General features: G+C 38.4%; 1 long non-coding RNA gene across 1 annotated transcript; it reads left to right on the top strand.

The window, feature by feature from the left end:
• The first annotated feature begins 7,522 nt into the window (after positions 1 to 7,522).
• Positions 7,523 to 12,369, top strand: LOC111526542. The gene is made up of 2 exons (XR_003309405.1): positions 7,523 to 9,432; positions 10,161 to 12,369. It is a non-coding gene; the product is annotated as an uncharacterized LOC111526542 (long non-coding RNA).
• The last annotated feature ends 1,288 nt before the right edge of the window (positions 12,370 to 13,657 follow it).

Genomic DNA, 13,657 nt, shown 5'->3' with positions numbered 1-13,657 from the left:
GCGTTGTTTTTTACAAATCTTTTGGTTTTGAAAGGAATTAGTACCGAACACGTATCTCCTCCTTCCTTGTTCACTATCACAAAGGTTGTAAAGAAAATGTGTGGAAAGAAATACGTTAGGATTATTTCATCTTAGACCAAGCTATTTTGCCGCCTTTTACCCTGGAATGAAAATCTCGGTTTTTTGGGTTTTTGTTTTTTGTTTTGGAAGGGATTTGAGGAGGGGAAACACCTCACCAACTAGGAGTTTTATCTCTGTGTAAATAAGGATAGGAACCTAACAAAACCGTCCATGAAGTTCTGGTAATGAAATGTCGTCTCAGTATAGAATTTTCTCGTTAGACAAATCTCAGGAAAGACCCCTCACCTTTCTCAGGAAACAACATTTTGGTTCAGTGTATCTTGTCAGTAAAATACCATATTGTAACTGTTTAAGCACTTGTAGCACAAAAGTGAATACATTGGAATGTAGGATAATTGACTCAAAATATTCTTTAGATCTCTTAATTCATTTCTTGTGTGGTCACTAACATTGTACACCAAAGGAACTTAAAGATCGTGGCCGTGAAGTTTTAGACTATAAAATAGCTTTTAGGCTGTAGTGCTTTGTAGTTTGAATAAGGCAGCAAGGCAGCAACTCCAAAGACAAAATTCACCTGTAAGACTTACATTGTAACCTACTTGAGTTTATAGTTGTGGAGTTTTAATTCATTTGCATTCTAGGCCATGACCAAGTGACCAGAGGACTAAAATAGTATAAAAGCGTCCTGTAGTGAGTTTCCATAACCAAGGGACTGTAAGATCATGAAATTTGGAGCTGTTTCTCCTCTTTAAAAAATTAATTGTAAAATAGATATTAAATAAAATTTACGAACTTAACCATTTTGAAGTACGCAGCTCAATAGTGAAGTACATTTACGTTGTTGTGCAACCAGTCTCCAGAACTCTTCATCTTGCTGTAGCTGCTGCTGCTTAATGCTGGTTTTGCCATGTTGCCCATAATCCTCAATCGAGATAGGTGGAGTAAAGAATAAATGTTGAGCTCAACAGCTGTCTGCCATGGAAATGGTAGGAAATTGAGATAGACCAGAAACAGTAATGAAATATGATGTCTTATTGTGAAATGTAACACAGAGAACATGAAAATGTACAGTTGACCCTTGAATAACATGAGTTGCACAAATGGATTTTCTTCAATAAATTGAAAAAATTTGGCCGGGCGCAATGCCTCACACCTGTAATCCCAGCACTTTGGGAGGCCGAGGTGGGCGGATCATTTGAGGTTAGGAGTTTGAGACCAGCCTTGCCAACGTGGTGAAACCTCATCTCTACTAAAAATACAAAAATTAGCCGGGCGTGGTGGTGGGTGCCTGTAGTCCCAACTACTCTGGAGGCTGAGGCTGGAGAATTGCTTGAAACTGGGAGGCAGAGGTTGCAGTGAGCCAAGATCACGCCACTGTACTGCAGCCTGGGCAACAGAGTGAGACGCTGTCTCAAAAGAACCTATATAGTTAATGTATTGAAACATTTTTTGGAGATTTACAGCAATTTGAAAAAAGCTTGCAAATAGCCTAGAAATGTTTTTAAAGTTAAGAAAAAGCTATGTGATTAATGCACAAAGTATATAAATACTACTTTTTTGCTGTTGATTTGAGACAGTCTTGCTCCATCACTCAGGCTGGAGTGCAGTGACGTGATCTTGGCTTACTGCAACCTCCACCTCCTAGGTTCAGGCGATTCTCGTGCCTCAGCCTCCCAAGCAGCAGGAACTGCAGGTGCCCATCATCATCCGTGGCTAATTTATGTATTTTTAGTAGAGATGGGGTTTCATCATGTTGGCCATGCTTATCTTGAACTTGTGGCTTCAAGTGATCCACTTGCCATGACCTCCCAAAGTGCTGGGATTACAGGCGTGAGTCACTGCACCTGGCCTAGGTACTACTATTTTATCATTTACTGCCATAAAATATATATAAGTCTATATCATATGGTAAGATTTATCAAAACTTAAGTTCACTGAGTACATGGCGCCATTCACAGTTGAGAAATGTAAACCAATGTAAAGCCATATTAAATCATAACTGCATATGTACTGTACTATAGTAATTAGCCATCTCCTGTTGCTGTTGTGAGAGCAAGTGTTGCTAATACCCACTTAAAACACCGTATGTGACACCACTGTTTTATAGCCTATTACTGGTTCTGTTTTGGGAGACTCAAAAGTTTTATGTGAATTTTTGACTGGCGGTCATTGTTCAGGGGTCAACTTAGTGAATTAATGCAAAGTGAGCAACTTCGTAGCCATGACACAGGTCAAGAGAACAGAACAGTGCCAGTACTCCAGAAGTTTCTTCATGACCCTTTGTGGTCACTATCCTGTCCCACTTCCCTTTCCAAAAGGTAATCATTATAATGGTGTTTATTGGTACTTTGATTTATGGTTTTACCACTTCAGTATTTCTCTCTAAACATGTTTTGGTGCATCTATTTGAACTATAGAAATGGAATAAGAGAGTATGTATTATTTATATCTGTCTTCTTTTGCCCAGTATTTGTGAAATACATCAAGGTTATTGCAGCTACACGTGTTTTTTTTTTTTTTTTTGTTTTCATTGATACATATAGTATTCCTTGTGTGTGTCTATAGTTTGCTTTCACATACACATATCCATTTTGTTGTTAAAGGGTATTTACATTGTTTCCAGTTTGAGAACATTACCAACAGTGCTAAAGGAATACTCTTTTACATCTCCCTTGGTGCTTATATGCGTGTATTTCTGTGGGTGTTTACAAAAAAGTGGAATTGATGGGTTACTTCCATATCCCAATCAACCCTTGTCATTTTTTAAATTTTGCCTCTCTGGTGGGTGAATAATGATTTGTCATCGTGTTTAGTTTGGTATTTCTAGGTTAATAAGGTTGGCCATTTAGAGATCTCCCTTTTATAAGGTGTTGGTTCTGATACATTTCTCCTGTTTAATTTATTATGTTAATAGGAATTATTTGTCTTGTTGCATATAAGGCCTTCATTTGTGTTGCAAATTGCCTAGGAATTAATAATTTTAATATAGTCTATTTCCATCTCTTATATATCTATACAAAATCTTTTCCTCACTTGAAGCCATATGGTCTGCTGTGTTTTCCAGAAAATTTATTGTTCTACTTTGCAGTCCACCTGTAATTCATTTGTTGAGTACAATGTGAATTGTTTTTGTTTTAAGGGATTTTATTGGCATATGTATATCTAAATGACATAGCACCATTTATTGAAAAGACAGTTCATTTCCTACAGCTCTTCACTATCCCTTTCATAGTAAGTCATATGTCCATACATGCATCTATTTCTAGACCCTCTGTTATATTCCATAGAGCTCTGTGTTGACTTAACATATAGCTTTAAGATAATTCAGAAAATATGGTAGAGAAAGTCCGTCTGTCCCTCCATTGTTCCTTAATTTGCCTTGCTTTTTCATACAAATTGTAGAATCAGGTTAAGTTCCACCAAAAAAAATAAAACCCAACAACAACAACCCTGTTGAGCTTTTGATTTGGCAGTGAATATAGATCATTTGGGAAAAATGAACACCTTTAGAATATTGAGTCTCGTGTCCATGAGCCCCGTGGCATATCCTTCCATTTATGCAGGCCTTTAGTTTCTGTTTTATTGCTTTTGAAGACATTTCACATTTTCATAACTTTCATTCCAAGGTATATGTTATTTTTTAATAAATACTATCTTATAAAATTAGATTTTCTATCTTAGCATATAAAAATAGTTGATTTTTATATGTTGAAATTACTAAACTTTCTTTTAACAATTTCACATTTTTTTGTTGTGAACATAACTTGGGAATAATGACAATTTTATTTCTCCTTTTCTAATCCTTATATATTTATATTTCTTGCTTTGCTTCACTGGCTACGACACACACCCAGTATAGTACTGCAAGGAAAAGGCAACATCTTGCTTTCTTCTCTCGCAGGGGTAGCTTTTGACATTTCACCCTTTAAGTTTGTTTGCTGTATATTTTCTATAGATACCTTTGATCAGATTAAGGACATTACTGTTTGCTGTGAGTTTTTTAATCATGAGTAGTTTTTGTTTCTCAAGTAGTTTTTTCCTTCATTCATTGAGATGATGCTGATTTTTCTCCTTTAATCTGGTACACGAATTACAGAGACTTTGTTCACAAGGTTAAATTAAATGAAACTTGTATTCCTGGAATAGTGATTTATGCTTGGTGAAATTTACTGGTGAAACCATTTGGGCCTGGAGTTCTGTTGCAAATGCTTTTAATTATAGATTACGTTTCACAGGTACAGGATTATTTCAGTTTTTTACTCCTTGTTTCCATTTTGGTGAGTTGTTTTCAAGGAATTCATCTACAATTTCAATTCGGTTAAAGTAAAATTGTTAACAGTATATCACTTAATTGTTTTAATGTCTGCAGTTTCTATTGGTGTTCCCTTTTAATTATATATATTGCATTTTTTTCCCCCTTGAATTCATACTTCTTCCCCCGACCTTTGCCATACACACACTTTTTTCCCCTATTTTCCTTCGCAGGTTTTTTTTTTTTTTTCCTTTACATCGATTTCATTAGCTGTTTTTTTCTTTCAAAGAGCACCTCCTCACTTTAATGTTTTCTACAGTGTTATTTCATTATTTTGTGCCATTTCCTTGGGGTGGGCGGAGGGCAATATTCTTTTAAACTTGGTGTGTTGATTTTTTCTTTCCTAATGTATTGTTACACATTTATTGCAAGCATAATTTAACCTCCATTCTCACAGGTTTTGAGGTGACTAAATGTCATTAAGTTACATGTATATTTAATTTCCATTGTACTTCTTTTTTAAAACCATGGGTTATTTACATGTACTTTATAAAAATTTCCAAATATGGTGGTTTTCTAATACACTTTTATTATCAACTTCTACCTTTGTTGAATTGTAGTCAGAGACTCTATAATTTTAATCCTTTGAAATTGGTTGAGGCTTGCTCTGTGACTCGACTTATGGCCAATTTATAAACATATAGAATATTATTATATTTTGCCAGTAAAACATAGGGTCAAGTGAGCACACGGTGCTTTCAAAGACATAAGTAAGTGTGTTATGAATTTTTTTTTTTTTTTTTTTTGAGACGACGTTTTGCTCTTGTTGCCCAGGGTGGAGTGCGATGGCATGATCTCAGCTCACTGCAACCTCTGCCTCCTGGGTTCAAGCAGTTCTCCTGCCTCAGCCTCCTGAGTAGCTGGGATTACAGGCACCCTCTACCATGCCTGGCTAATTTTTTGTATTTTTAGTAGAGATGGGGTTTTACCATGTTGGCCAGGCTGGTCTCAGACTCCTGACCTTCAGGTGATCCACCCGCCTCGGCCTCCCAAAGTGCTGGAACTACAGGTGTGAGCCACTGCACCCAGCCAAACATAAATATTTGACATATATATAATTTTTCTCCATATGTCCCTGAAAACAATGTGTGTTCTTTTGGCAATTCTTGTGCATACTGCTTGAATCTTTTGTGGCTATTTTGTTATTTACTGAGAAGAATGTACTGAAATCACGATTATTATAGATGGTGTATTTCTCCTTGAATTATGAATTTCTTTATATGTTTTGATTCCATATTAACAAGTTCATACACATTTGGAGCCTGTATCTTACTGGTAAATTGAGCCTTCAGCTTTTTAGAAATGTCAGACAATTTTTAATAAGACTTTTTGTTAAAAGCCTGTTTCTGATTAATAATAGCATTATGTCAACATTGTTATGGTGTCCACATAATGTATGTTTATTATTTTTCTAATACATCCCACTTTGGATTTGTTGAGCTTTTAACTTTGTGACTTGTTGGTTTTCCTCAGTTTTTTTTTTTTTTTTTTGAAGTTCTCATTATCTCTTTAAAAAATGTTCCTTCTTCCCCTATTCTCAGTACTTTCCTTCTGAGAATCCAATTAAACATAATTAGACCTTCTTGCTCGTAATTTCTCCAGTCTCCCTCCCCCTCCTCTCTCCTTTTGCCTCTCCATTCACTCCTTCAGTCAGCTATGTCTCTTTTTATACCTTACACCTGACCCACTGAAATTCCCAATCTTATGGCTATTTAACATAGAATAGTTTTCAATTGTATCTGATAAATCCATTATCTAGAGCTCTTGTGGGTCTTGTTTCTATTGCATAGTGGGTCTTTTTTTCTGCTGCTTGTTGTTCCTGTGGTCTTCTGATGGGCATGTGTTTGTGTTTTAGACATTATATTTAAGAAATAGCATGAGTCGGTTTGGGCCTAAAGTGTTTTACTTTACAGGATTTTTTTTTTTTTTTTTTGAGTCAGGGTCAGTCTGTCAGGCTGGAATGCAGTGGTATGACCTTGCAGTCTCCACCTCCTACATTTCAGTGATCCCTTCCACCTCAGCCTCCTGAGTAGCTTGGATTACAGGTGTGAGCAACCATGTTCAGCCTATGCTTTACAGATTTTTTTTTTTTTTTTTTTTTTTTTTTTTGCCAGGTACCTAGGGGAGCTAATAAACCAGAAACACCTTTATTCAATTTATGAAGGGATTAATATTATATACAAAGCTAGCCTGCCATCCCCATAAGGGCTAGTTCATTATTCTCAGGCTGAAATTCTCTGAGGATTTCATCCAAGCAGATAGGAATATTTGTCCTCATAGTCCTACGAAGTCATTAAAATTGGTATTCAAGTCTGTCAGTTTCCCAAGGAAAAATGGCCCCAAATGCCAAACTTACCTCAGAATTTGTCTTCTTGATTCTGGCCTGCTAATATTGCTTTGGTTCGGTTAAGTTTTGAAGCGGGTATTGTTCAGCTTTTCTAATTGTTGTTAGCTGGGTAGTTGGTTAAACCTCTCTATTATTAGAAATCCCTATTATTAAAAATGGAATATTAGCAATAAAATCTGTGATCTTTGAATCGCAGAACAAATCTAATGTTTAATGTTTCTTACATCTTCCCCACTATCTGTATGGTAGCTAGACATTGCTAGTTCTAATTTTGTGCCACCCAGAGATAGTCACAATCTCCATTTTACTTAGAAAAAACAGGCCAATAAAATGCTATATTTTCAATTTCTAAATCCTTTTGGGTTTTTTTTTGAGACGGAGTCTTGCTGTCGCCAGGCTGGAATGCTGTGACGCGATCTTGGCTCACTCCAACCTCTGCCTCCTGGGTTCAAGCGATTCTTCTGCCCCAGCCTCCCAAGTAGCTGGGACTACATATGCGCACCACCACGCCCAGCTAATTTTTGTATTTTTAGTAGAGATGATGGGGTTTTACCATGTTGGCCAGGATGGCCTCAATCTTTGTTGTTTTTGAGACGGAGTATCGCTCTGTTGCCCAGGCTGGAGTGCAGTGGTGCAATCTCAGCTCACTGCAACCTCTGCCTCCTGGGTTCAAGCAAATCTCCTCCCTCAGCCTCCTGAGTAGCTGGGTTTACAGGCATGTGCCATCAGCCACCGTGCTTGGCTAATTTGTATTTTTAGTAGAGAGAGGGTTTCAACATGTTGGTCAGGCTGGTCTTGAACTCCTGACCTAGTGATCCACCCGCCTCAGCCTCCCAAAGTGCTGAGATTACAGTCGTGAGCTACTGTGCCTGGCCTCTATTTCTAAATCTTAAGAATAGCCTTAGCCAGGCATGGTGGCATGTGCCTGTAATCCTAGCTACCTGGGAGACTGAGTTGGCAAGATTGCTTGAGCCCAGGACTTCAAGGTTGCAGTGAGCTATGATTATGCTACTGCACTCCAGCCTGGGTAAAACAGCCTGGGGGCACTGATTAAAATATCAAGTGTCTCCTATGAAACTGGCTTCACTGAAAAGTGGAGCTAGTAAGACAATGAAAACTAAAGATGAAATGGCAACAAGAGTGACAACAGTGCATTCTCATCATCTCAGCACACTTAGTTGCTGAAACAAGCTAGATAGACGATATATCCTGTGTTCTTCCTTCCACAGACTAAGATTTACATGGACCAGAGCCCAGTCTGTATCCTGTGGAAGGAAATTTTTAAAAATGTTTTGATGGACTTATTAATGAAAAAACTTCACTAACGAACATTGCAGAACATGGGGACTAGTGTAGCTCTGTTACCGCCCTTTCCCCCAAGGGAATATAAAAAAGTAAAATAGAGACCCGTCAGTGGGCAAACCTAGTTCATATCTCCTTTTTATAATAAATATCAAGTTAGTTATCTCACATTTAGATCTGTACTATGTTTTGAGTTAATTTTTGTATTTGACTTTGAGGTGTTAGGGTTTTTTAATTGCTGATCCAATGCCATTTGTTTGAAAAGACTTGTTTTCCTCATTTAATTGGCACATTTGTAGAAATCTGTTTAAAATGTTGGTCTGTGTCTGGATTCTCTATTCGGTTCTATTGATATGTACGTGTCTTCTTACACCAATAGTGTACCATATTGATTACTGTAAGTTTACCATAAGTCTTGAAATCTGGTAGTGCAAGTTCTGTGCCTTTGTTCAATGGCCCTTTAATTACCCTGGGACCTAGGTATCTTGGGCAAATGAGGATATATTGTCACCCAACCTGTAACTGATAAAGGACTAATATCCAGAATATATAAAGAACTCTTAGGAAAACAAAATATTTTTATTAGCCCTTGACAGAAGAAAAAATCCAAATGGCAAATAAATACACGAAAATGAACATATTACCCACCAGATTGGCTAAACTGTACAAATAAATATTGGAGATGGTATGCAAAAACGAGCTGCCATATATTGCTGGTGAAAACCACTATGGCAAACTTCGGCATTAGTGCAACTGACAATATACATATTCCTATATCCAGTGATTCTAAATCTTAAAAATAGACAAGTTGATAGTAGTATAGTCATAAAAAGAAATACAAGGAGAAAAGTTTCCTTTATTAGGAAAAAACATTGGTAAAAACAGTAACGAATCAGACAAAAGGATATGTAACATACGTTTCTGTTTATAGTTCCAAAACAGGCAAGATGATTGATTATACTTTGTGTAGGGATGTATACATAGTGTTAAAGTATAAAGCAAAGACATGATTGCCCACAAAGTTAAAATAATGATCAGTTTTGGGAAGGGAGGGTGAGGGATATCAGTGATTTGGTAAGCAGGGAACTTACTAAGTTTTAGAAATATTCTATTTTTTGAGTTGCATTATGATTACATGTGTCTGCTTTAAAATATAACTTGCTATGCTGTACATTTTATTTTTGCACTGTGCTTGGACTATACAGCACCAAGAAGAATAGAAAATGAGAGCAAGATGGCAGATTAGGCAGCTCCAGGTCTTCATTCCCCCATGGAAACATTAACGAAACAAGTAGAGACTGACTAAAGAAAACTTTATGGGAACTCTGGAAGACAAAGATCTACAGGAACCAAGCTAATGCCCAATCAAGGAAAAGTCACATTCAAAATGGTAAGAAATTTTGTGTTAGTTTTACTCAGGCTTGCCCCACCCTCTCCACAGTGTGGTAGTGTTGGGAGGAAGCAGCAGCCCAGGGATCAGTGACCTCCCTCAAATAGGAGGGAGCAGGGCAGATATTTGCAGCATTTTGGGGGCTGCTGAACTAGTCTCTGTTTTGCCTAACTTGGAGCTTGGATGAGGAAAAGTGGTATACTTACAGCTCTGCCTTGGAAAAGCTATAGAAAGTGGTGGGTAACTGCTTGTGAAAACTGCAGGACTGCGGTCCTATGGACTAGAACAAGGTGCAGGAAGACTCTTTGGAAAAGTAAAAAATTTAAAAGCGTGGTATAACAATAAAAACAAATACACACAGGACCCCAGGCAAGACCCTTAACTAAGCAAAGTCCTGGAGGGTCTCTGGGGCTTCAAAGTGGGATAATTCTAAAGCTCAGAATACATCCTTTTAGTTAGTGGAGGTCCCTCCTGGCATGGAGCCAGTCTGCAAAGACTGGGAAACTTGGTTGTTTTTCAGATGTCCAATTTTCAACAAATGATCACAAGGCATACAAAGAACAATACATGGTCTATTCATAGGAAAAATGTGCAGAAACTGTCCCTTAAAAGCATCAGATGTACTAAAGACTTTAAAATACACTCAAAGAACTAAAGGAGAACACAGAAAAAACAAACAAAATTGGACTATCAACTAAAAAATTATTTTAAACACCAAATTCCAACAGGCACTTCAAGACAGTTGACTAGAAGCATTTAGTAGTTGCTGCCTCCACCAAGAAGAACCAAAGTAGTGAGTAGTCAAACAGATCATCCAAGAAAGAATACTGGAATTCAACAGGAAAGGGATAGGAAATACTTAAGGAAGAAAGAAGGAAGTGGGAACACCTGCCTGTCCAGGAATGTCTAGCAGTCAAGAGACACCACAGTACAGGGAAAAGGTAAGTGACAGACCCTCAGCAGTCCACATTTCTACCATGGACTCCTGCAACCCTACCATGGGACAGCCCCTTGATTGATAGTCACAGGCCCTGAAATTAACATAGGGAGCTGCCAGATTATTATACTATGGCACTGGTCCAGGGAGGAAGCTCACACTGGGTTTCACATACTCCTTAAGACATAAGCAGCTAAAGCAAGGCACTATCTTAGACCATGCACTGTTCTGGAGCCCAGCAATGCCAGGACTTGAGGCACAAGAGAAGTATGGCTGCTGCCTCTGGGGTTTAGCCATGAGCAACCTTGGGCAATCATACCAGGTCTGAGGCATGGGTGAGGCACAGGCTACCCCAGCATACGTATTTCCCATCTGCTGGCCTAGGCTGCCCACCACTGAAGGCTGCTGCCACCTGCCACCAAAGCATTCCACAGGTGGCTGGCGAGCATACTCCTGCCTACCATGGTTGGCACCTGCACTCACCATCAGGCAGCCTGAAGACAAGCCCACCTGGCCTGGCTTCAGCTCCCCCAACCCTGTGCCACAGTGTCACAGTACACAATCCAAGGACCAAAGGATTGCCTAGCACACTCCACCACCACTGGCACCTGAACACTCCTTCAAGGAGCCTGAGGTTGGGCCTACCCACCAGGCCACTACCAGCACAGCTGGCAGCCACCTCCATATGTGGGCCTGGAGACTGGCCCTCTCAGCCCATTAGAGATGCCACCAGCACCGATGCACACCACATGCGCCCAGATTGTTGCCCTACCGCTATTCCTGTCATTGCCCATGCCATGCCCAGGGGACCAAGAACCTGACTCATTGCTGCCACTATTGGTGCTTGAGTGAGCCACTTGGAGGCCCAAGAATTAGCCTGCATGGACCCACTAACACCAGTGCCAGCTTCCCTTGCCCTGAGCCAAGTGCAGACACAGCCCACTGTTGCCAGTAATGGAGCCCAAAGACTAACCAACATGGCATACCAGGCCCCAGCAAAACATCACCAAAGCCTCTGCTAATAACTTCACCCTAAGCCACCAAGGAAATCACAGATACCATTGACTCCATTTACTACTGAAGAAATGACACAGTATGCTACTGTGCACACCCAGAATCAAAGGGAAAGTGTCCTACCCAACCAACATCATAGACACACCTTAAGGAAAAAGTCCTCCTCTACAAAAGCAAAGTCAAAAATTTGGAAGAAGCAACTGTTATACCAGATGTATAGATATCAATCTAAGGACAAAGAAAACATGAAAAACCAAGGAAATGTGACAGCTCTAAAGGAACACTAACTCTGCAGTAACAGATCCCAATCAAAAATTCATAAAATCTAGGGGGAAAACCTGATTCTAAAGCAGCTCAGTGAGATACACAAAAACTCTTAAAAAAAAAAAAAAAAAAAAAAAAAAAAACCAAAAATGTAAAGATACATATGAGAAATTTACCACACAGATTGATTATATCATAAAAAAGAACAAAGCCAATTCTGGAACAGAAGAAATCATTGGATGAAATACAAAATACATCCAAAATCTTCAACAACTGATTAGGTCAAGCAGAAGAAATAATCTCAACTTGAAGACAAGTCTTTTGAAATAACTCGGGCAAAAATAGAGAATAAAAAGTAGTGAGTAAAACTTCATGACATAAGGGACACCACAAAGCAATGAAATACTTGAATTATCAGGGTCCCAGAAGGCAAAAAGAGGAAAACTTTTCTAGTCTAGCAAGAGATTTAGACATCCAGATACAGAAGATTCAGAGATCCCTAAAGAGATAACAGTGCAAAAAGGTCTTCTCCATAGCACATTATAGTCCAACTCAGAAGTCAAAGACAAGGAGACAATTCTGAAAACAAGAGAAAAGTATCTAATACCTATAAAGGAACTCCTATCAGAATAACAGCAGACTTCTCAGCAGAAATGTTATATGCCAAGAGAGAATAGGATATATTCAAAATGCTGACTGAAAAAAAAAAAAAAAAAAAAAAAGCCCTGACAGCCAAAGATTATCCGGAAAACTTATCCTTGCTAAATAAAGGAAAAGTAAAATCTTTCCTAGACAAGTAAAAGCTGAGAGAATCACCACTACACCAGCCTTATAGAAAGGCTCAAGAGAATCTTAAACCTGGAAGGGAACAGATGCCATTTACCATCATGAAGGCAGAAAAGTAAAAAAACTCACTGGAAAAGCAAATGCACAATTGAAAAGAACAAACTCACATGGTACCACTACGGAAAACCACCAAACAACAATTACAATAAGAGAAAAAGAAAGGATATACAAAACAACCTAAAAACAACAGTATGACAGAAACAAAACATGACATACTAATAATAACTGTAAATGTAAATCAGTTAAATTCTGCATTTAAAAGATGTAAACTGCCTGATGGGTAAAAAAATATAACCCAACTATATGCTAACTACAAGAAATGTACTTTACCTATAGACCTATAGAATTACAACAAAGAGAAGGGAAAACATATTCTGTGCAAAGAGATAGACTCCAATACAATAATAGTGGGGTGCTTCAACACCCTACTCTAAGCATTAGATCATCTAGACAAAAAAAATCAGCCAACAAAGAAACACTGGATTTAAATTCACCTTTGGATCAAATGGGCCTACCATTAACACAGAACATTTTATCAAACAATTGCAGAATACACATTCTTCTCATTAGTACACAGAACATTCTCCAGGATAGACCATATTTTAGGCCAAAAAAAAGAAGTCTCAACAAATTTAAAGTAAGTGTCTTCTCAGGCCACAATGGGACAATACTAGAACATAATGCTAAGAAGAATTTTGAAAACTACACACACATATAGAAATTAAATAACATGATCCTGAACAACCTAATTAGGTCAATGAAGAAAAAAAACATTTATTGAAACAAATGGAAGTGGAAATACAACATCTTCAAACCTGTGGGATACAGGAAAAGCAGTACTAAAAGGGAAATTTATAGCAATAAGTGCCTGCTGCAAAAAAGATTTCAATTAAAAAATTTAATGATGCACTTCAAGGAACTAGAAAAACAAGAACAAACCTAATTGAAAATTAGCAGAGGCCGGGCGTGGTGGCTCAAGCCTGTAATCCCAGCACTTTGGGAGGCTGAGACGGGCAGATCACGAGGTCAGGAGTTCGAGACCATCCTGACATGGTGAAACCCCGTCTCTACTAAAAAATACAAAAAGCTAGCCGGGCGAGGTGGCTGGTGCCTGTAGTCCCAGCTACTCGGGAGGCTGAGGCAGGAGAATGGCGTAAACCCGGT

Source organism: Piliocolobus tephrosceles, chromosome 2 (assembly GCF_002776525.5).
Source record: "Piliocolobus tephrosceles isolate RC106 chromosome 2, ASM277652v3, whole genome shotgun sequence".
Taxonomy (NCBI): domain Eukaryota; kingdom Metazoa; phylum Chordata; class Mammalia; order Primates; family Cercopithecidae; genus Piliocolobus; species Piliocolobus tephrosceles.
This window is presented reverse-complemented; position numbering and strand designations above follow the sequence as displayed.